At 41.2% G+C, this 18,466-nt stretch overlaps 1 protein-coding gene across 1 annotated transcript in view; it reads right to left on the bottom strand.

Moving 5' to 3' along the window:
- The window catches only part of LOC122808477 (probable ATP-dependent RNA helicase DDX5), a 710,554-nt gene that overhangs the window by 392,492 nt on the left and 299,596 nt on the right, over positions 1-18,466 (bottom strand). The window lies entirely within an intron of this gene.

The raw sequence follows: 18,466 nt of genomic DNA, 5'->3' as shown, positions 1-18,466 counted from the left end.
TAAACTGTTGAGCTAGGGGCAGCTATTTGTATAAGAGGAGATTCTTTCAGCCAAGTAAAGAAATTGGGGGCTCCCAAAGAAACTGTGGTAAATCGCTTTTCCATACTGGGAACGATAGCGGCATTGACAGCATTTTGATAGTGAGCTGCAGTATTCTTGTTAGCAGCACCGGTAATAAGTTCCTCAGGTTGAATGTCTGTGTTAACCTCCAAATTCGTAGATTAACTCGGTAGGGTAGGGGTTGATACGTTGAAAGAAGTTTGAACAGGAGAGTTGTCCAATTTAGCAGCAATAGCATCTACTCTGAGGGAGCGTTGCTATTAATAATGTAAGGTTACCCACGTCGTCTTGTTGTGTTGAATTATAAAATCACCCAGAAAAGAAATCTTTCAAGGTAGAAGTAATAACCCTGTCAGAGAAAGTGGATGCAATAAAATCTGCAAGTTGAAGATAAATGGATGCATATATCTTGACTACGGACCATTTCCAAAGTTGCGTATGAAAAACAGCTGTGTAAATTGAAATGCAGAGTTTAACATGAGCACAGTTTTTTTTGTTTATAGAACACAAGCCACCCTGGTGGAATCACAGAATTAATCTGATGTATAGCAGGAGGAAGAAAATCATGGCAAAAAGTAGGAGGTGCAGCACCCAACAGGATAAAAGCACTCACATTAAACTAAATAACTCAGAGGACAAAGTCTACCAAAGCCAAGTTTGAGGCAAGTTTGGCCTCCGAGGCAAAGGACAGCCACAAAGCATTCTTTAGCTATGTCTGCAACCTCAAAGGCAATACACAATTGTGTGCAGAGCTCATTTTAAATGCAGCCACCTATACTGAGACAGAAGATATAGCAAACGTCTTGGCTGATAAATTCAGCTCCAACTTTCCTCTCCCCCCCCCCCAACCTTCCCTCATGAAATATCAAATACAACTCCCCATACTATCACTAGAGAACAGGTCCTTAATGCTCTCTCTAAGAACAAAAAAACACTGCATCAATGGGCCCAAACAATATCCCAGGATTTCTTCTACATAGCATGAAACCACCTATCAGGTCTCTCTGGAATTGCTATTTAACTGTAGCCTCCAAACAGGCTTTGTGCCTCATGAATGGAGAAAGGCAACAGTCATCCATCTGCACAAAGGTGGGCCATCTACAGACTCTGGAAACTACAGACCCACAAGTCTCACTAGTCTTCTATGTAAAGCAATGGAAAGAATTATGGAGATCAGAGATGTAGCAAACCTCCAGACACTGGACCCAACCCAGTTTGGTTTCATCAAGGGCATATCATGCCTACTCAACCTGGTGGACTTCTTTGAGAAGGTCACCAAAGCAATGGATGATGGCAAAATCATTCACCCTACCTACCTTGACTTGGCTAAGGCATTTGACAATACCCCACTCGGGCATTGACAAACTCAAAAGGTTAGGTACAAACCTGTAGTCACCCGGTGGATATCCAACTGGCTCAAAGAGAGGACCCAGGAAGTTAGAATTGGAGAGTCCACCTCTACAAAGAAGCCAGTCACAAGTGGAGTCCCTCGGGGATCAGTCCTTGGACTGCTTTTTGGCATTTACTTCGCAGACGTCAGGACAATATCAGTGGTCGCTGGCTGACTTAATTTGCAGATCGCAAATTAGGAGCAGTCACTGAATTTCACACTGACACAAATGTTCGCCAAGAGGAGCTGACACAGCAACAACTGGCGTCAGAGCCATGGACTAAAACTAAATGCCAAGAAATGCATAATAGCATCTTTTGGTAGGTCATCCATCCCTGCCTAACCATCATATTGACAACACACCCCTTAGAGTTGAACCAGTAGTCAGGGACTTGGGGACGCACACAGATAGCAATCTAGCCATTGATCATGTGTCTGCAGTAGTGGGATCATTATTCTATATTGCGCAACGTATAAACAAAGGTATGGCATCCAAGGCCAAGGAAGTCTGTTCCACTATATTCAGCATTCATCAGATCTATCATTGAGTACAATGCCCCCTTTTGTATGTACCTAACCAGGCATATCTAACAACTAGAACGTCCACAGAGATTCCTCACTAAAAGAATACAAGGTGTGATACGTCCTATACAGACCACCTCAAGGCCCTATCTCTGTATTCTGTCTCCTACAGGCTTTTGAGGGAAGATCTATGGCTGGCATACAGAGCATTGTCAGACCCCACTCTGATGGACCTCCTGCATATCCACAAAACAAACAGTACCAGAATTACTTGTTCTAAAGACTTAAACCTTGCCTGTAATATAAACAGGACCTGCTGAAGAGATGGGTATGTATCTCAGAGACTACCCAGTCTATGGAACAGGATCCCCATCCATGTGAGGCAGAGTTCCTCCCTAACATAATTCAAGTACAGCTTGGACAATTGGATGGGAAACCGGAAATTCAACCCTGGTTTGGCACCCATGTCTCTGATGCAAACAGGTACGCTTAAGTGGTTCATCTCCCAAGCCCAAGCTTACACTTATCAAGGCTATCAGAACTTGTCAGAGATTTGAGATGCATGGCTAGGCTCAAAAAAGCCCTTGTGGTCGTTACCTAGTAAACGACTATGAACATATGAGCATCTTAACCCTAGAAGATATTTTGCAAAGAGCGCTCAGAAGTGTGAAAAATGTTAGGAAACTTTAAACAGAGCACAGACCAGAAAAAACATCTAACATTTAAAATGTTTAGTGCTACAGATGGTGGAAGCCCACTGTTCAAATGAGAGAGTGACAGCTTTTTAAATTTTAGATAGTCATTCGAGAGACAAGTACAGCAGCCTCAGATGAGGTAATACAATTATAACTTACTAGTATGTCTCGGTTTCTTGAAAAATACCAGAGTTCAAGTAGAACACTAAAAAGGAAATCAAACTAGTGCCACTGAAAATTAAAAAGAATGTTTGCAAATGCATATGACAAAAAACTTCATAAGAGAAACATTTTCTACATAAAGTTGGCAGATGGAATTTACTGTTCCCACTCAACTGGCTCTTTTTCCACCAAATAAACAGCATCAAAACAAGCTATTCTCCATGGAGCCATGTACTGTCCTGGTCCTCAATACAGATATTTACTGAAGTAAAGGTAGGTTTCTGTTGCCATGCAATAAAATTAATCCAAGTAGAATCATAATACATTGGCTTAGCTTCTCTGAAAACCTTCTGTAAAAAAGTCTAGTTATGACTGTGGAGCTACATGTACTGCCCTCTTCCTTAATACCCAGGTAAAAAGCGGAACACTACTGCACAACATATGCAGCGTAAGAAAGGCAAATGCCCTACTTGGAGTGGTTTACTGACATTTGCAGAGACACAGGTGTATGGACAGAATAACTTCAGTGCAGGCAGGCATCAACTCAAACTGGGTGGTTGGGCAAGGATTAAATGATGCAAAAAGGGAATGCCTGCTTTAAGTCTTGAGATGTCCTGATGTTTGTAAAAGAACATAGTTGAATACTAATGGCTTAAATTGCTATGAAACCAGAGTTTTATCTATGGGTGAAGAATCAACTTCATTCAACATACTGGACAGAATTAAACAATTATAGTCAGGGATGAGGCACAAAAGAAAAAAATGATACTGGTCCACGCTTAGAATCTACAGTTTATCTAAAAAAAATGAAAATTCTTCCTGTTAAACTGTCATTCTAGGCAGCAATCTGCATGGAGTAGGACAATGAGGTCCACATTACACGCTGAATTTAGTTTGAAGCCCCTGCTCAAATATGGGCTTTAAAGTTATAAATATACATTTGCTTAGAAAATGGGTCCTACTTTAGAAATTACATTTTGTTATTAACACCATATCCATAAAGTATAATGTGTGACTAGAACTCTAACCAGGTTTCCACTCAAATTATTCAGGATTAAGCTTCAGTCTTTTGAAAAAAGAAAACACTTTGCTAATCAATTGTACTTCTGGCACTTTACATTAAATGTTAGCTTGCATCTAAAGAAACTTCACTACAAGCTCAATACCCAAGGGCATAGTTCGATATACATGCCATTTTTCAAAAGGAGAGGTCTTAAAAACATTCCTGTTGATTTTTATCAAAAACAAAATTCCATAAAAAAACAGTCTAATTTATGACTATGGAACTAAAAAATACTGCTCTTCCTTTTTATGTTCTTGAATTTAGTCAGTCAAACTACATTTACTAAAAAGACCACCAGGTATTGGTTAAATATTTAGGTGACTGAAGCTGCCCTCTTCCATCAAATAAAGAAAACTAAGACTTCCAAGACTGCTGCAGCTCACCGACAAACAGCTTAATTTCACCTCTCCCAGTGTGAAGAAAGAAACTGAAATGGAAACCAGTGATTCTCTCAGCTTGAATAAAATTCAGCTACTGGCTACTAAGTACATTGCCTGGATGCTGGCAGAGATGATGATCACAGAAAGTACAGTTGTGTACACTTACCATAAATGTAGATGTTTGAGTGTATTCACTGTTGCAGTCATTACATTTGGGCACTCTGCTGGCAGGTTGCCCTCATTTCAGCCTGATTAACAAAGTCTTGGGACCTGCGTCGGTTGCTGTCCCTTCTTCCATGACGTCAGGTCGTCAGGGGTATAAAAACATGCAGTCAATGCCATTACATCAGGTTTTCTTGCCCCAGATGTCAGGTGCCCCCCAAATGGGGAGCAAAATAAAATTAAAAACACAAAAATATACCTCCAACCAAAAGCAAATACACCAAAAAGGCTTTTAAGCATAGTAAAAGAAAGTAAAGGTATAGTAAGAGAAAAACAGGTGGCTGGAGGGAGGGTAACCAGGACTGCAATAGTGAATACACTCTAACATCTAAATTTTGGCAAGTGTACACAACTGTACTGTTCTTCGTGTTTCACTGTTGCAGTCATTACATTTGGGTAGATTCCCAAAGCTATGTTTGGGAGGATGGATTTATACAGCATTAGGACGAGCTATAAGGCCCTGCAAAACAGCATTGGCGAAGCCAGCTCTAGATTTAGAGAAAACTGGTAGGTGATAATGCTTGGTGAAAGTATGAACTGAACTCCAGGTAGCAGCTTCTAGAATATCCCTGGTGGGAACACCTCGGAGAAAGGTTGCAGAAGTAGATGCAGCCCTGGTGAAATGAGATCAGATACCCAGGGGAACAGGTTTTCCATGGTGCTTATAGCAGAAATTAATGCAATGACTTAGCCTTCCCCTCTGCCCCTGCAGCTAATGCCACAAGCAGTTCAGATTTTCTTTGAGATTTAGTCCTGTCCAAGTAGGATCCAAGTTGTCTGTGCACATCCAATGAATGCAGAATCTGTTCCCCCTTGTTCTGTGGATTGGGAAAGAAAGTTGGCAAATGAATGGACTGATTAGGAGCCACACTGGATACCACCTTGGGCATGAAGGATGGATTGGTCCTGAGTGACACCCTGTCTGCATGAAAGATGATGAAAGGCTCCACTGCCATAAGGGCCTGTAATTCAGATATCCTTCTAGCTAAAGTGATTGCTAAAAGGAAGACTGTTTTCCAAGAAAGAAATTTTAAGTCTGCAGTAAGCAGCTGGCTCGAAAGGAGGTACAGTGAGGTTTTCCAATACAAAGTTAAGGTCCCAGGCAGGGGTTGGTGGTTAAGTTTTTGGCCCCTCTGAGGTACTGCTTGAGCAGAGGATGAGAGAAGAGGGGAGGTTGTGTTGTAATGAGCTGAAATGGCTGAGGTGTGGATTTTAATGGAGGAAAAGGACAGGCCCTTGTGAAGCATCTCAGTTACGTATTGCAAAATCTGAGGTAAATTGGGCACTGCTGTGCTCATCCCTTGAGATTGATTCCAGGCACAGAATCTTTTCCATTTGTCAGCACAAGATTTTTTAGTTCTATGTCTCCTCGCCTCCAAGATGACATCCATCACAGGTTTGCTGAGGGATGCCAAGGATGAATTTAAGTGATTAGCCAAGCTGCAAGTATCAAAGTTGGGAGCTGGGGGTGCAGAATTTGGTTCTCCTGCTGAGACAGTAAAGAAGGTGTCTGAGGCACGTGCCATGGAGAAATTTGTGACACACTGTGCAGGAGTGGGCACCAGTGTTGGCGTGGCCAGTCTGGAGCAATCAAAATCATTTTTGGTTTGTCCTGTTTGACTTAGCAGAACTTTGGAGAGTAGAGGCAGAGAGGGGAAAGGCATAGACTGATGGGCCTTTCCAGTTGAAGGACAGAGCATCCACTTTCCAGGCTTTTTTGTGAGGAGTTCTTGTGCAAAATTTGTCCAAAAGGTAGTTCTGGGGGGAGGAAAATAGACCTATGTCTGGGCTCCCCCATTTGCTTGTCAACATGATGAAAATCCGTGGTTCCAGTTTCCATTCGTGTGGATCCATGAGGTTTCTGCTTAGTCTGCCAGAATATTCACTTTTCCTGGTAGGAATTGAGCTTGTAGTTGCACTTGGTAGCTCAAGGCCGTGTTCCACAATGCCATGGCTAGTCTGCAGAGGCGGTAGGAAAGTGTACACCCCTGCTTGTTTATGTACCACATAACCGTGGTGTTCTGTCTTTACCAGTAGTTGTCCTGGATGAATGTAGCCCTTGAAGGCTGTCAGAGCATTCTGTACAGCTAGCATTTCTTTTTGATCAATATGTAGGTGCATTTGATTTGGGCTCCATTTGCCTTGAATGCATTTCCCTGCCAGATGAGCCCCCCATGCATAATCTGATGCGTCTGTAGTTAGGGTTTGGGTGGCAAGGGGTAGTGTGAACGGCAGTCCCTTGTTTTGGTGGCAGGCCTCTGCCCACCATAGGAACTCTAGGCGTAGGCAAGGTATGATAGGAATCAGTTTCCAGGCTGTGACAATGTTGACTCCATAAACTTTTTAAGTACCACTGAAGTTTCCTCATATGCAGTCTTGCATATGGAATTAGAAGAATGCAGGAGGCCATGAACCCCAAGGCTTGCAGTATTTGTCTTGCAGATAGTTCAAGCAAGTGGCCACAAAAACCCTGCTAGGTTACCAACTTAATTTGCTTTTCTGGTGTGGGGAAAGCCATCTGGGCAGTTGTATTCAAGCTTGCACCCAGGAATGTAATCTGTTGAGAGGGTACCAGTTGTGATTTCTTTTCATTTATGGTGTACCCTAGACAAGTTAGAACCCTTTTTACAAACGCCAGATGTTTTGCAAGTATGGCCTGGTTTTCTGCCTGAATTAGACAATCGTCCAGGTATGGATATATTTTAATATTTCTTTGCCTGCAAAATGCAATTACTGGAGCCAGGCACTTTGTGAATACCCTGGGCGCAGTAGACAAGCCAAAGGGCAGTGCAGAGAACTGATAATGCAAGTAGCCTTCTTTGAAGCATAATCATCTTCAGCAAGATTCCCTGATTGGGATATGCAGGTAAGCTTCTTACAAATCTAGAGTTGCCAACTAGGCATTCTTACATAAAAATCCACACTCTACACTGACCAGGAACCAAAAACCAAAGTGGAAGCGGTTACTATAAAGGATGTCTTCCAAAAACTCCACACCTCCAATAACTCCACCAAACGTACCAGGGTCTACCACCGTTATTGATGCGAAATACTTTTATTAACAAATACACTCGAAAAATCAACAATGTTCAATTAACAGAAATATCAGTACGGATTTAGCGCTTTCGTCTCCCACTGGAGACCTCTTCAGAATCAATGCGTAAAAAATCTTGATTCCTTATATAGTACCCATAGTTCCATTAATTAAATCATTAGTGATTCCAATTAACTAAAATTACACGTATAATCGTGTTTACTAGTATACGTGTATTTAAAAACACAATGGACGCTTATAGACATCCATTAAACAAATAACATGATTTGCACATAACTTGTATACATGCGTATAAAATACAATATAGCATGAAATGAGAATGGTATAAAATAAAATATCGGTGAATAATAATCATAGAATAAAATAATAATGATAATGAAAAAATATTGATGAAATTGTTAATAGTGTAAAATAAACTAAACTGAATGGGGCTGGCTTACTGCTTGAATTTACTACAAAACCTACTCATAAAAGCAATACTTCATGTCAATACATTAATACATTTTACACTTCAAACCTATTCTTTCCTTATATGTTTACCTACAAACTCATGCCTAAGAATAAAGTAAATCCACATCTAAATATGTATGTATGTGTAATAATTAAAAAAATTAAAAATTAAAAAATTGTGTATGTATAATTATAAATTCATGTTAGTGTTAATATTAAGTACCACTATGTATGTGTAAACTAGAAGTTAATATCCATATATAATATATATGTAAAAAATTATAAAATAAGTACTATAAATATAATATATTGTGAACATTGTAAAAAACTGTATATACTTATAGCACCCCAAATAGTACCGAGAATAGTTTGAAAACAGTAAAATAATAAAGTAAAATAACAACTCACTAACAATATATTTAAATAAACGTTAAAATACCAATGAATAAACCATACAAACACCAAGTGTTAATATTACTGTGCATGACTGTTAGGGGAAAGAATATTGGGGAAAAGAATATAGGATCTGAATAGAATTTAATATTATAAAAAATTAATAAAAATATTAAATAATGTTAAAAAATATATATATGTTGTATAATATATATATATATATATATATATATATATATATATATATATATACTGTTGTATTATTGTTAAAAAATATATATATTATTGTTAAAAAAATATATTTATAAAAATTAATATATTTTGTAAAAGAGGCAAATATTAAATAGGTGTTAATTTCTCTTTGGGTCTTCCGCTAGTAACTTAAGGGCGGGTGTAATGGAGACATGATCATTCAACCCCTTGCCAAAACAGGCATCCATTTTCAACTGCCATATCATTTCCCTGTATTCTAATCTTGTCTCCCAATCCCCGCCCCTTTCCTTATGTTCCACTTCTTCCAACACCCAAAATTTAAAATCAGCCTGCTGACATGTTAACGAATGTCTGTACAATGCATTGTTCACATCCTTTTTGTTAATATCCCTCATATGCTCATATATTCTCTTCCTTAAATGCCTGTTTTCCCCACATAAAATGCCCAACAATATTTACAGAATGCTAAATAAATCACCCCTTTTGTATAGCAGCTGCTATATCTCAGATTTCAGGGTCATTCTTAAGCTCAGGATCCACACACTTTTCGTATCCGCCATAACAAACATTGGGAACATCTCCCACACCTAAATGTACCAATTCTAGTGGATACAGTTTCACATGCCACTATATCTTTCTTTTTCTCAAAAATATTCTTTAAATTTTGATACCTTCTGTAACTATAGGTCAGTTTGTCCTGAAAAACTGTCACTCTAGTGGGCAAAGTTTTAAAAAACTCCCATGTATCGTTAATACATTTCTTGAGCCATTTTATACCTTTGAAATAAGTTAGTTAAAAATGGATTAGTGGTTAACATGTTAACATGTACATTTGGTGGAACTAGGCATTCTTGCCTAGCATAGGAAGTAACTGATGAAGAGTCAGCACCTTGAATTTTGGAATGTCCAGAAAGGTGTTTAGAGTAGACGGGTCCAGAATTGGACGCCATGATTTGTCTTTGCTGGGTACCAAGAAAAGTCTAGAATAGAAACATTGTCCCTTTTCCTCATCTGGTACTGGTTGAATAGCCCCCATGTTTAAAGTACTTGTTTCTGAACCTCTGCCCACTGATTAGGGGGCAGGTCTGGCCACCCGTTTAGAGGTGGCAATGTGTGGAAATGAAATCTGTATCCCTGGGACACTATTTAAAACCCATTTGTCCTGGGTTATGAATTGCCAGTTTTTTGCATGAAGAGCAATCTTTCCCCTCAAAGGGGCAGCTAAAATCTAAGTGCTTGGTAATTTTAAAGGGAAGTCATTGAGACTGTTTACCATAAGGGGTGCCTTATTTCAGGATTTGGAAGTGGAAACACCCCACTGCTTAGTTCTGAGTGTCCTTTGGGACTGAAACCTGGTGCTTTTTGTGTGTCTGGGTTTGGCTTGAGTGGATCTGAAAGGAGCTGGAAAGAACCAGTTCTTAGTAGGCCAGTGCCTACTAAATCCTGAAGGTTGCACTTGTAAGAAATCTTTCACAGTTTGCATAGATTTAGCTTTATCTTCCATCTTTTTTAGAACTTCTTCAGCCTTATTGCCAAACAGGCAGTCCTGATGTAAAGGAGCATCCAACAATTTTGCTTTAACATGATCAGGCAGAGATTGCTCCTTAAGCAGAGCATGCCTTCTAAGCACAGACCCAGTAACAGCAGCCCTGCAAGAGGCCTCTAAAGAATCAAAACCACATTGCAAAGTATGGTTTTCCAACTTGTTCAGCTGAATGCAATAAATCCTGTAAATATTTATTTTCCACACAGCACGAAATCAATCCCATGATATGCTATTGATATTTTAGCATATGAAATTGATAGTTTAAAGCCCTGATTGCCAAGGTTGCTTAAGTATAAACCTTTTTATCCCATCTATCCAGCGCCCTGAAACCTCTATCAGAAGGGGTAGGAGTTTTAGCAGTAAAAGCCGTAATGCCCTTGGACCCCCGAGAAATTATTTTGGGGTCCGCAACAGGATTTTTGAAAAGGAACTTGTGAGACAGGAACCCTGTAGGATATGTCTGGTTTACTAGGAGCCGGAGGCAGGGAATCAGGGGCCATACTGGATTCCGAAAACACAACAATGTCTAGTACAGGAGGTATAGCCAGAGGCCTATGCTGAGGTAAACCAAGAAAATTCCTAAGCCTCTTTTTTGAATCAGAGAATTCCTGACTTTCCCAATGGAAATGTTTCCTTAAAGTATTTCACCAAAAGAGAAATCCTCAGGGGGGAAGCAGAGGGAATGGAATCCTCTGCATCAGAATCCTCATAAGTAGGTATGGACAAATCCAGGTCATTAGAAGAGTCAGAACAAACAGAATCCTGATCAGAAGATTCAGTCAAGTTCAGGTCTAGGCCTCTTTGAAGGGGGGGTTGACTACCTCTGATTAGAGTAATTAGGTCTTCAGCCATTTTGATCATTTGTTTTTTAGGCATAGAGGCCCGAATGTGTGGCCTGGGAGCCATTTTTTGACAGAGATTTAGGCCTTAGTATTGAAGGTAGAGTTGATTTGATATGCAAGTCTGTAGGCCTGAATACACCCCTCAGAAGCCGGTGCCTGCACAATGGCTCCGGACCCATCCAAGGTAGAGACATCCGTGGGTTCCAAAGTTGAAGTATCTCACGGCATACCGGACTCTGAATGGGTCTCAGTAGAGGCCTGCGAGTCAGACGTAGCGGGTATCAGGGGCTGCGAAAGCACCTCACTGAGTACTGCGGAACTGGCGACTGGCTTAGGAGAAGCATAGTCAGTTTTGGACCTCAATGGCCTATCTTTACGTTTTTTCAAAATTCCAGTAGTCGGATGGCTAACGGACGTCATTTCTAGATAATTAAACAGAGAACAGAAATATTTAGAGGCAAAAATGTACCGATAACTGATAGTACGCTGATTAAATAAAGCACAAAACTGACAGCAAGGTACATCGCGGTCAGGGCCCAGGCAAGGAATACAGTACAGATGAAAATCTTTATAGAGGTATTTGCTTTCCACACGTAATGCAATTATTAACTTTTACTGACATCGGTAAGGAGCAAGAAAAAGTTTCCCCAACAGGGTACTTAGCTTTAAGTTGAAGATTTCGGTTCTGAAACCCGAAAACGAAAATTTCAGGAGTCGGCCGACCGGCACTTGCGAACTGCTTCTGCTTCAGGCACCGCAAGAAAGACTGATGTAATGGTGTCAGCTGCATGTTTTATACTCCTGACAACCTGACGTCATCAAAGAAGGGACTGCAACCAACGCAGGACCCAAGACCTTGTTAATCAGGCCGACTGAGAGCAACCTGCCAGCAGATTACTCAAATGTAATGACTGCAACAATGAAACATGAAGATCAACAAAAATCAACCAGAACAGGCTGGGAAGAATCTAGCAGCTGTTCAGCAAAAATCAGATCAAGTTTCAGCTTTGGTACAAGAGATGGCTTCTAATAACAGAGAGGAAAAAAATAAATCAAATGTACTCAGAGGTGATTCAAATAAATGAAACAGTGAAGGAGTATATCAATTCAAACAATATAAGACTGGAAAAGATGCAAGCTTTAACTAGTGATGATTCAGATGAACTGACAAAACTGCAAAAATCTGAGACAAATGAAAAAAAGACTGGGTTAGTGTAAAACTTCTCAAGACGAGAAGTTAAAAAAAATGGAAGCATAAGAAGACAGAGTGTGCAGAGAAAACCTAAGATTTTCAGCTGTACCAATTAAAATAGAAGGAAGAGAGTATTTTATGAAAGCACAAATAAACAACTGGACCAGTATTCCACAGGAGGACTTAGTTAAAAAAAAAAAAAAAAAAAAAAAAAAGGGCACATAGAATGCAAGTTCAAAATCTGGCCAAGAGAAAGCAGCCAAGGCCTGTGTTAGTAAGATGCAATCATACCAACCGAAAGCTGAACCTCACAATCTGATAAAGTCCACTGTTTGCGGATGAAAGCACTAAATCTGTTGATTAAATTTATCTATTTTGGATATTTTAATAGACTGCTGAAGGGTCTTCATTGTCCTTTGGGAGCTGTCAATTAAATGTTGCCTACATTTATGTGGTTGAAGTTGTGCTTTTTGGAACACTTTCTGGTTTTGTTTTATGAAAGTTAATCCTGACAAAACTATGGAAGAAGGAAAAGTACTGAAAATCAGAGACTGCACAAAGTTTGTGCAAAATGATTATTCAATGTACACCAGGCAGAAGCAAAGCAAATTTCTCACCAGTCAAGGAGAGGCAGGTATGAGATTCAAGCTGCTGTATCCCACTATCTTCAAAATAATTTTCCCTGAAGAATCAAAAACTTTTTTTGATGGAAACCAGGCTAAGGAGGAAAGTTTATCCAACAAAACGTGAGCCAAACAGAAGGGGACTCGGCTTCTCAATCTTCAGACAACAAAACTCTGGCTTTGCCAAACATTTTTTCAATATTCCAAAGGAAATGGTTGAGAGAAAAACACAGAAGTTGACTAGAAAAATTAAGGGCATCTTGCACTTGAACCAGAATCTGGAGTTGCGAGGTCTTGATGAACAGGAAGACCACAACACAAATTAGTGAATAAATGGGAGACCATCAAGCAATCATTTGTGTAATATGGCTTTGCAAGAAAAAGTGGCAGAGAAAGACTGGACTTTTCCTGACTTTATTAAACTTGTGGGTGGGACTGTAATGCATATACACCAGTTTTATGTCATTAATGTTCAGGAGGACACAAACGGTTTTACTTTGGTTTTTCACCTTTTTGTTCTTAGTATATGGATACAACATTTCATGATATAAACTGTATGATATCTATCTATAAGCTATATCTAACCTGCTAAATACAGTGGTTATAAAAAGTGTAAACACTCCTGTTAAAATGCCAGGTTTTTCTGATACAAAAATGAGACCATAATAATTTTTAAACTTTTCCCACCTTTAATGTGACCTATAAAGTACAGTTTTGTACCTACCATAAATGTAGATGTTCAAGTGCTCATACAGCTGCAGTCATAACAGATGGGTTATCCTGCCGTTAGGCGGGTCCTTGGTCGGTCGAATTCCAAAGTCTAGGCCCGGCGTCGGTTGTCGTCGCTTCCTCCCTGACATCAGTGCGGCAGGGGTATAAAAGAGGCAGCCGACGCAATTTTCTTCTGTTTTTCTTGCCCCAGATGTCAGGTGCCCCCAGAAGGAAGGCAAACAAGGTTATGCAAAAATGCAATGTTGATAAATCAAAAACAGTAGTTGCAAGCAAATACACCATAAAAGAGTACCCCAAAAGGTTATATGAAAAGGGTTTGTCATAAGGCCTGTCCTAAGAGGGGTTGGAGGGAGGGAAACCTGGACTGCAGCTGTATGAGCACTCTAACATCTACATTTATGGTAGGTACAAAACTGTACTATGTTCATCGTGCATACAGCTGCAGTCATAACAGATGGGTAGAATCCCAAAGCTAAGTAAGGGTGGTAGGCACTAAGTGGAACTATGAGGGGCTAGGATGCCCTGCAGAACTGCTGTGGCAAAGCCTGCTCTAGATTTAGAGTATAGTGGGAGGTGATAGTGCTTGGAGAAAGTGTGCACTGAACTCCAGGTGGCTGCTTCCAAAATATCCTTGGTAGGGACCCCCCTGAGGAAGGCTGCAGAAGTAGCTATGGCTCTTGTGGAGTAGGATCTGATGCATGCAGGCACAGTTTTTCCATGAAATGAGTAACAATAGTGTATGCAGTGGGCTATCCATTTTGAAATTGTCTGTTTGGAAATAGCCTTTCTTTGAGCACCTGCAGCATAGGACACAGAGTTGCTCAGATTTCCTGAATGGCTTTGTCCTGTCCAAATAATAATGAAGTTGTCTGTGAATGTCCAAGGAATGTAGTAGTCTTTCCCCTTTGTTTTGTGGATTAGGATAAAAGGTAGATAAGTGGATAGTCTGATTCAAAGCTACACTGGATACTACCTTTGGCATAAAGGTAGGGTTGGTTTGTAAGGAAACTCTGTCCTGATGGAAAATGATGAATGGTTGCACAGCCATGAGGGCCTATAGCTCTGAAACCCTGCGAGCTGAGGTGATAGCCAGAAGAAAGGCTGTTTTCCATGACAAGTACTGTAACTCTGATGAAGAAGCTGGCTCGAAGGGAGGAAGGGTCAGCTTTTCCAATACGAAGTTGAAGTCCCAAGCAGGGACTGGTAGTTTCCTTGGGGGTATTATATTCTTTGCCCCTCTGAGGAACTGCCTTAAGAGAGGATGAGAGAATAAAGGAGGATCTATGTTGTATTGTGCAGAAATGGCTGAAGCGTGGATCTTGGAGAAGGAAAGTCCATTGTTTAACATCTCAGCTAGGTACTGTAAAATTTGAGGTATATTTATTACCCAAGGATTCTGTCCCTTCTTTTGATTCCAGGCACAAAATTGTTTCCATTTGGCGGAGTAGGCCTTTCTAGTAGAAGGTCTTCTGGCCTCCAAGATGACATCCTGCACCTCCTTGGAGAGGAGAGTCTGTTGGGAAATCAAGGAATTCTCCATGCAGCTAGATTTAGAGTTTTGAGATGGCTGTGAAGAGCTTTGTAGTTGTGCTGGGACAACAGAAGAGGGACTAGAGGTAGGATACATGGTGGGGAATGTGTCAGGCTCTTCAGGAGCGGATACCAGTGTTGCCTTGGCCAATCTGGAGCAATGAGAATCATTTTCGGCCTCTCTGCTCTGGCTTTTAATAGAACTTTGGGCAGCAGAGGAAGAGGCGGGAAGGCATAGACCGTCAATGTTGCCCAATTGAAGGAAAGTGCGTCCACTTTCCAGGCCTGTGGATGATAGGTCCTTGAAAAAAATTTTTTCAACTGGCAATTTCTGTGGGTAGCAAAGAGATCTATGTCTGGCTGTCCCCATGCCAGAGTTATCTTTGTGAAAATTTGAGGATGCAACTTCCATTCGTGTGGATCCGTCATATTTCTGCTTAGGTTGTCTGCCAGTGTTTTCTCCTTCCCTGGCAGGAATTGTGCTTGTAGTTGAATTTTCAATTCCAGTGCTGTGTTCCATAGGGTCATGGCTTGCCTGCACAGGGGGTATGAATGAGTTCCCCCCCTGTTTATTTATGTACCACATCACTGTGGTGTTGTCTGTCCTTATCAATAGCTGGCCTGGATGCAGTAGGTCTTTGAAGGTCATAATAGCCTTTTGCACGGCTAGCATTTCCTTTTGGTTGATGTGAAGGAGCTTCTCTTTTCGTGCCCATTTTCCCTGAATGCACTGATCTGTCATGTGTGCTTCCCAGGCGTAGTCTGAGGAGTCTGTTATGATTTGAGTTGCTTGAGGTACACAGAAAGGAAGACCTGTGTTTCTTTGGCAAGCTTGAGCCCACCACATAAATTCCTTTTGAAGGCATGGAATGAGTGGTATAATTGCTTCCAAGCTGTGGCTGTGTTGAGACCATAAGTTTTTTTAGGTACCATTGAAGTTTCCTCATATGCAGCTTTGCACATGGGATAAGTAGGATGCAAGATGCCATGAATTCCAGAGCCTGCAGGACTTTCCTTGCAGTTATAGCCTGGTGTAAGTTGCCATTTTTCTGAAGTATTGAGAGAGTTGCCCTTGCTTGTCTCGCGTGAGGTAGGCCATCTGGGTGGTTGTATCCAAGTTGGCACCCAGGAAAATTATTTGTTGAGAGGGTATTAGTTTTGATTTCTTTTTGTTGACTGTGTATCCCAGGAAGTTCAGCAGTTTTATTACAAACGCCAGGTGCTGCAGTAGTATGTCCTTGCTGTCCGCTTGGATCAGGCAGTTGTCCAGATATGGGTAGATTTGTATCCCTTGTAGTCTGCAGAAGGCGATTACTGATGCCAGGCATTTCGTAAACACTCTGGGCGCAGTAGATAAGCCAAAGGGCAATGCAGAGAATTGGTAATGGGTTGAATCTGCAAGAAATCGGAGGTATCTTCGGCAATCTTGTCTGATAGGGACATGCAGGTATGCCTCCTTGAGGTCCAATGTTACCAGCCAAGACTCCTTGCCCAGCATGGGAAGAAGCTGCTGTAATGTGAGCATCTTGAATTTTGGCACCTGTAGATATGTGTTTAGGATGGATAGGTCTAAGATAGGTCTCCAATCTTTGTCTTTCCTTGGTACCAGGAATAGTCTGGAATAAAACCCTTGACCTTGTTCTTTTGCAGGTACCTCTTGAATTGCATTCATGTCCATGAGAGCTGAAATTTGTTTTTGTGCCTCTGCCCTTTGATTTTGTGGCAGGTTTGGCATGCCTCTCATTTTTGGAAGGGTGTGAAAGTGGAACCTGTAGCCTCTGTCTATAATGTCCAGAATCCATTTGTCTTTTGTAACAATATGCCAATTTTTTGAGAATGTCAGTTTTCCACCCAAAGGTGCTGCCATTAAAGCTTTACTTGGCAGGTGTAGGGGGAAGTCATTGTGTCTGTTTTCTAAAAGACTGTGATCCATCTTCTCCACCTCTTGGGGTTGGTGCTTGCCACTGTCTGGCTTTGAAAGATCCTTGAGGTTTGCCCTCTACCCCTTGGACGCCTGTATCTGCCCCTTTGAGGTTTGTCCGTGGCTGGAAAAGACCAATTTTTTGAAGGCCAGTTTCTGCTGAAACGTGGAGGCTGTACCTGCAGGAAATCTTTCACTGTTTGCATTGATTTCGCTTTTTCCTCCATTTTCTTTAGCACCTCCTCTGCTTTAACACCAAACAATACATCTTTTTGAAGAGGTGCATCTAATAATTTAGCTTTGACATGATCTGGTAAGGTTTGCTCTTTGAGCCAAGCATGCCTACGTATAACAGACTCCGTAACAGCAGCTCTACATGAGGCCTCTAAAGCATCAAAACCACACTGCAAGGTATGTTTACCCATGTGCTCTGCACCATGCAACAAATCCTGCAACTCTTAAATCTGGTTCTGGTTGTGTCATTTTGCTTTTCAGCTGAGATATCAAAAACTGTTGATACTTTAACATATGGAACTGACAGTTTAATGCCCTCATGGTTAAAGTGGCCGAGGTGTACACCTTTTTGCCCCACCTTTCTAAAGATCTGGAATCTCTCTCTGAAGGCAATGGGTTTTTAAGCAGTAGAGGCCTTAATTCCCTTGGGACCCGGTGAAATAGTTTCTGGGTCAGCAGTATGGCGTTTATATAGGAACTGGTGAGAATCAGGAACCCGGTAATACCAGTCTGGTTTAACAGGAGCTGGAGGCAAAGAATCAGGATTAAGGCTGGCTTCTGTGTACACATCATCCAATACATCTAAAACAGGAGGGATAGCCAGAGGTCTATGCTGGGGGAGCAGAAGAAATTCCCTGAGCCTTTTCTTGGAATCTGAGTAATCTTGGCCTTCCCAGTGAAAGTGTTCCCTCAATGTATGCAGGGTTTCCCCAAAAGAGAAGGCCTCGGGGGGGGGGGGGGGGACAGAGGGAATAGACTCCTCTGCATCAGAGTCTTCGAATGGAAAATAGGCACAATCCTGGTCCTCAGATAATTCTGAGGTAATAGAAGCTTGATCTGAGGAAGTGTAGTCTTCCTCTAATCTGGGCCTTTTGTCAGAGGGGGGGTTGAGAACCCCTGATGAGAGTGATCAAATCCTCAGCCATTTTAAGCATCTGTTTTTTTAGGCATGGTGCCTTGAGAGGGTGTCTGAGGAACCTGTTTTTTGGTTTTCATGGCTGTTTTAGATTTAGTGAAGGCTTTAATAGAGAAGGAGGAAGGCCTGAAGACCCCTTGAGAAATGGCAGGCCTGTCTAAATTCTGAGTTTCCCCGCCAGGAGTGGCGTCTGTATCTGTAGTAGGAATGGGAGCCAAGGAGCCTGCGACCTCGGGTACTGAAGACACCGGTAATGCATTGTCATCAGTACTCAGGGGCTGCGTAGGTGCCTCGCTGAGTACCAGAAAACCAGTAGTCGGCCTTG

The sequence above is a fragment of the Protopterus annectens genome, chromosome 8.part0, assembly GCF_019279795.1.
Source record: "Protopterus annectens isolate FY-2018-M chromosome 8.part0, PAN1.0, whole genome shotgun sequence".
In the NCBI taxonomy this organism is placed as follows: Eukaryota; Metazoa; Chordata; order Ceratodontiformes; family Protopteridae; genus Protopterus; species Protopterus annectens.
This window is presented reverse-complemented; position numbering and strand designations above follow the sequence as displayed.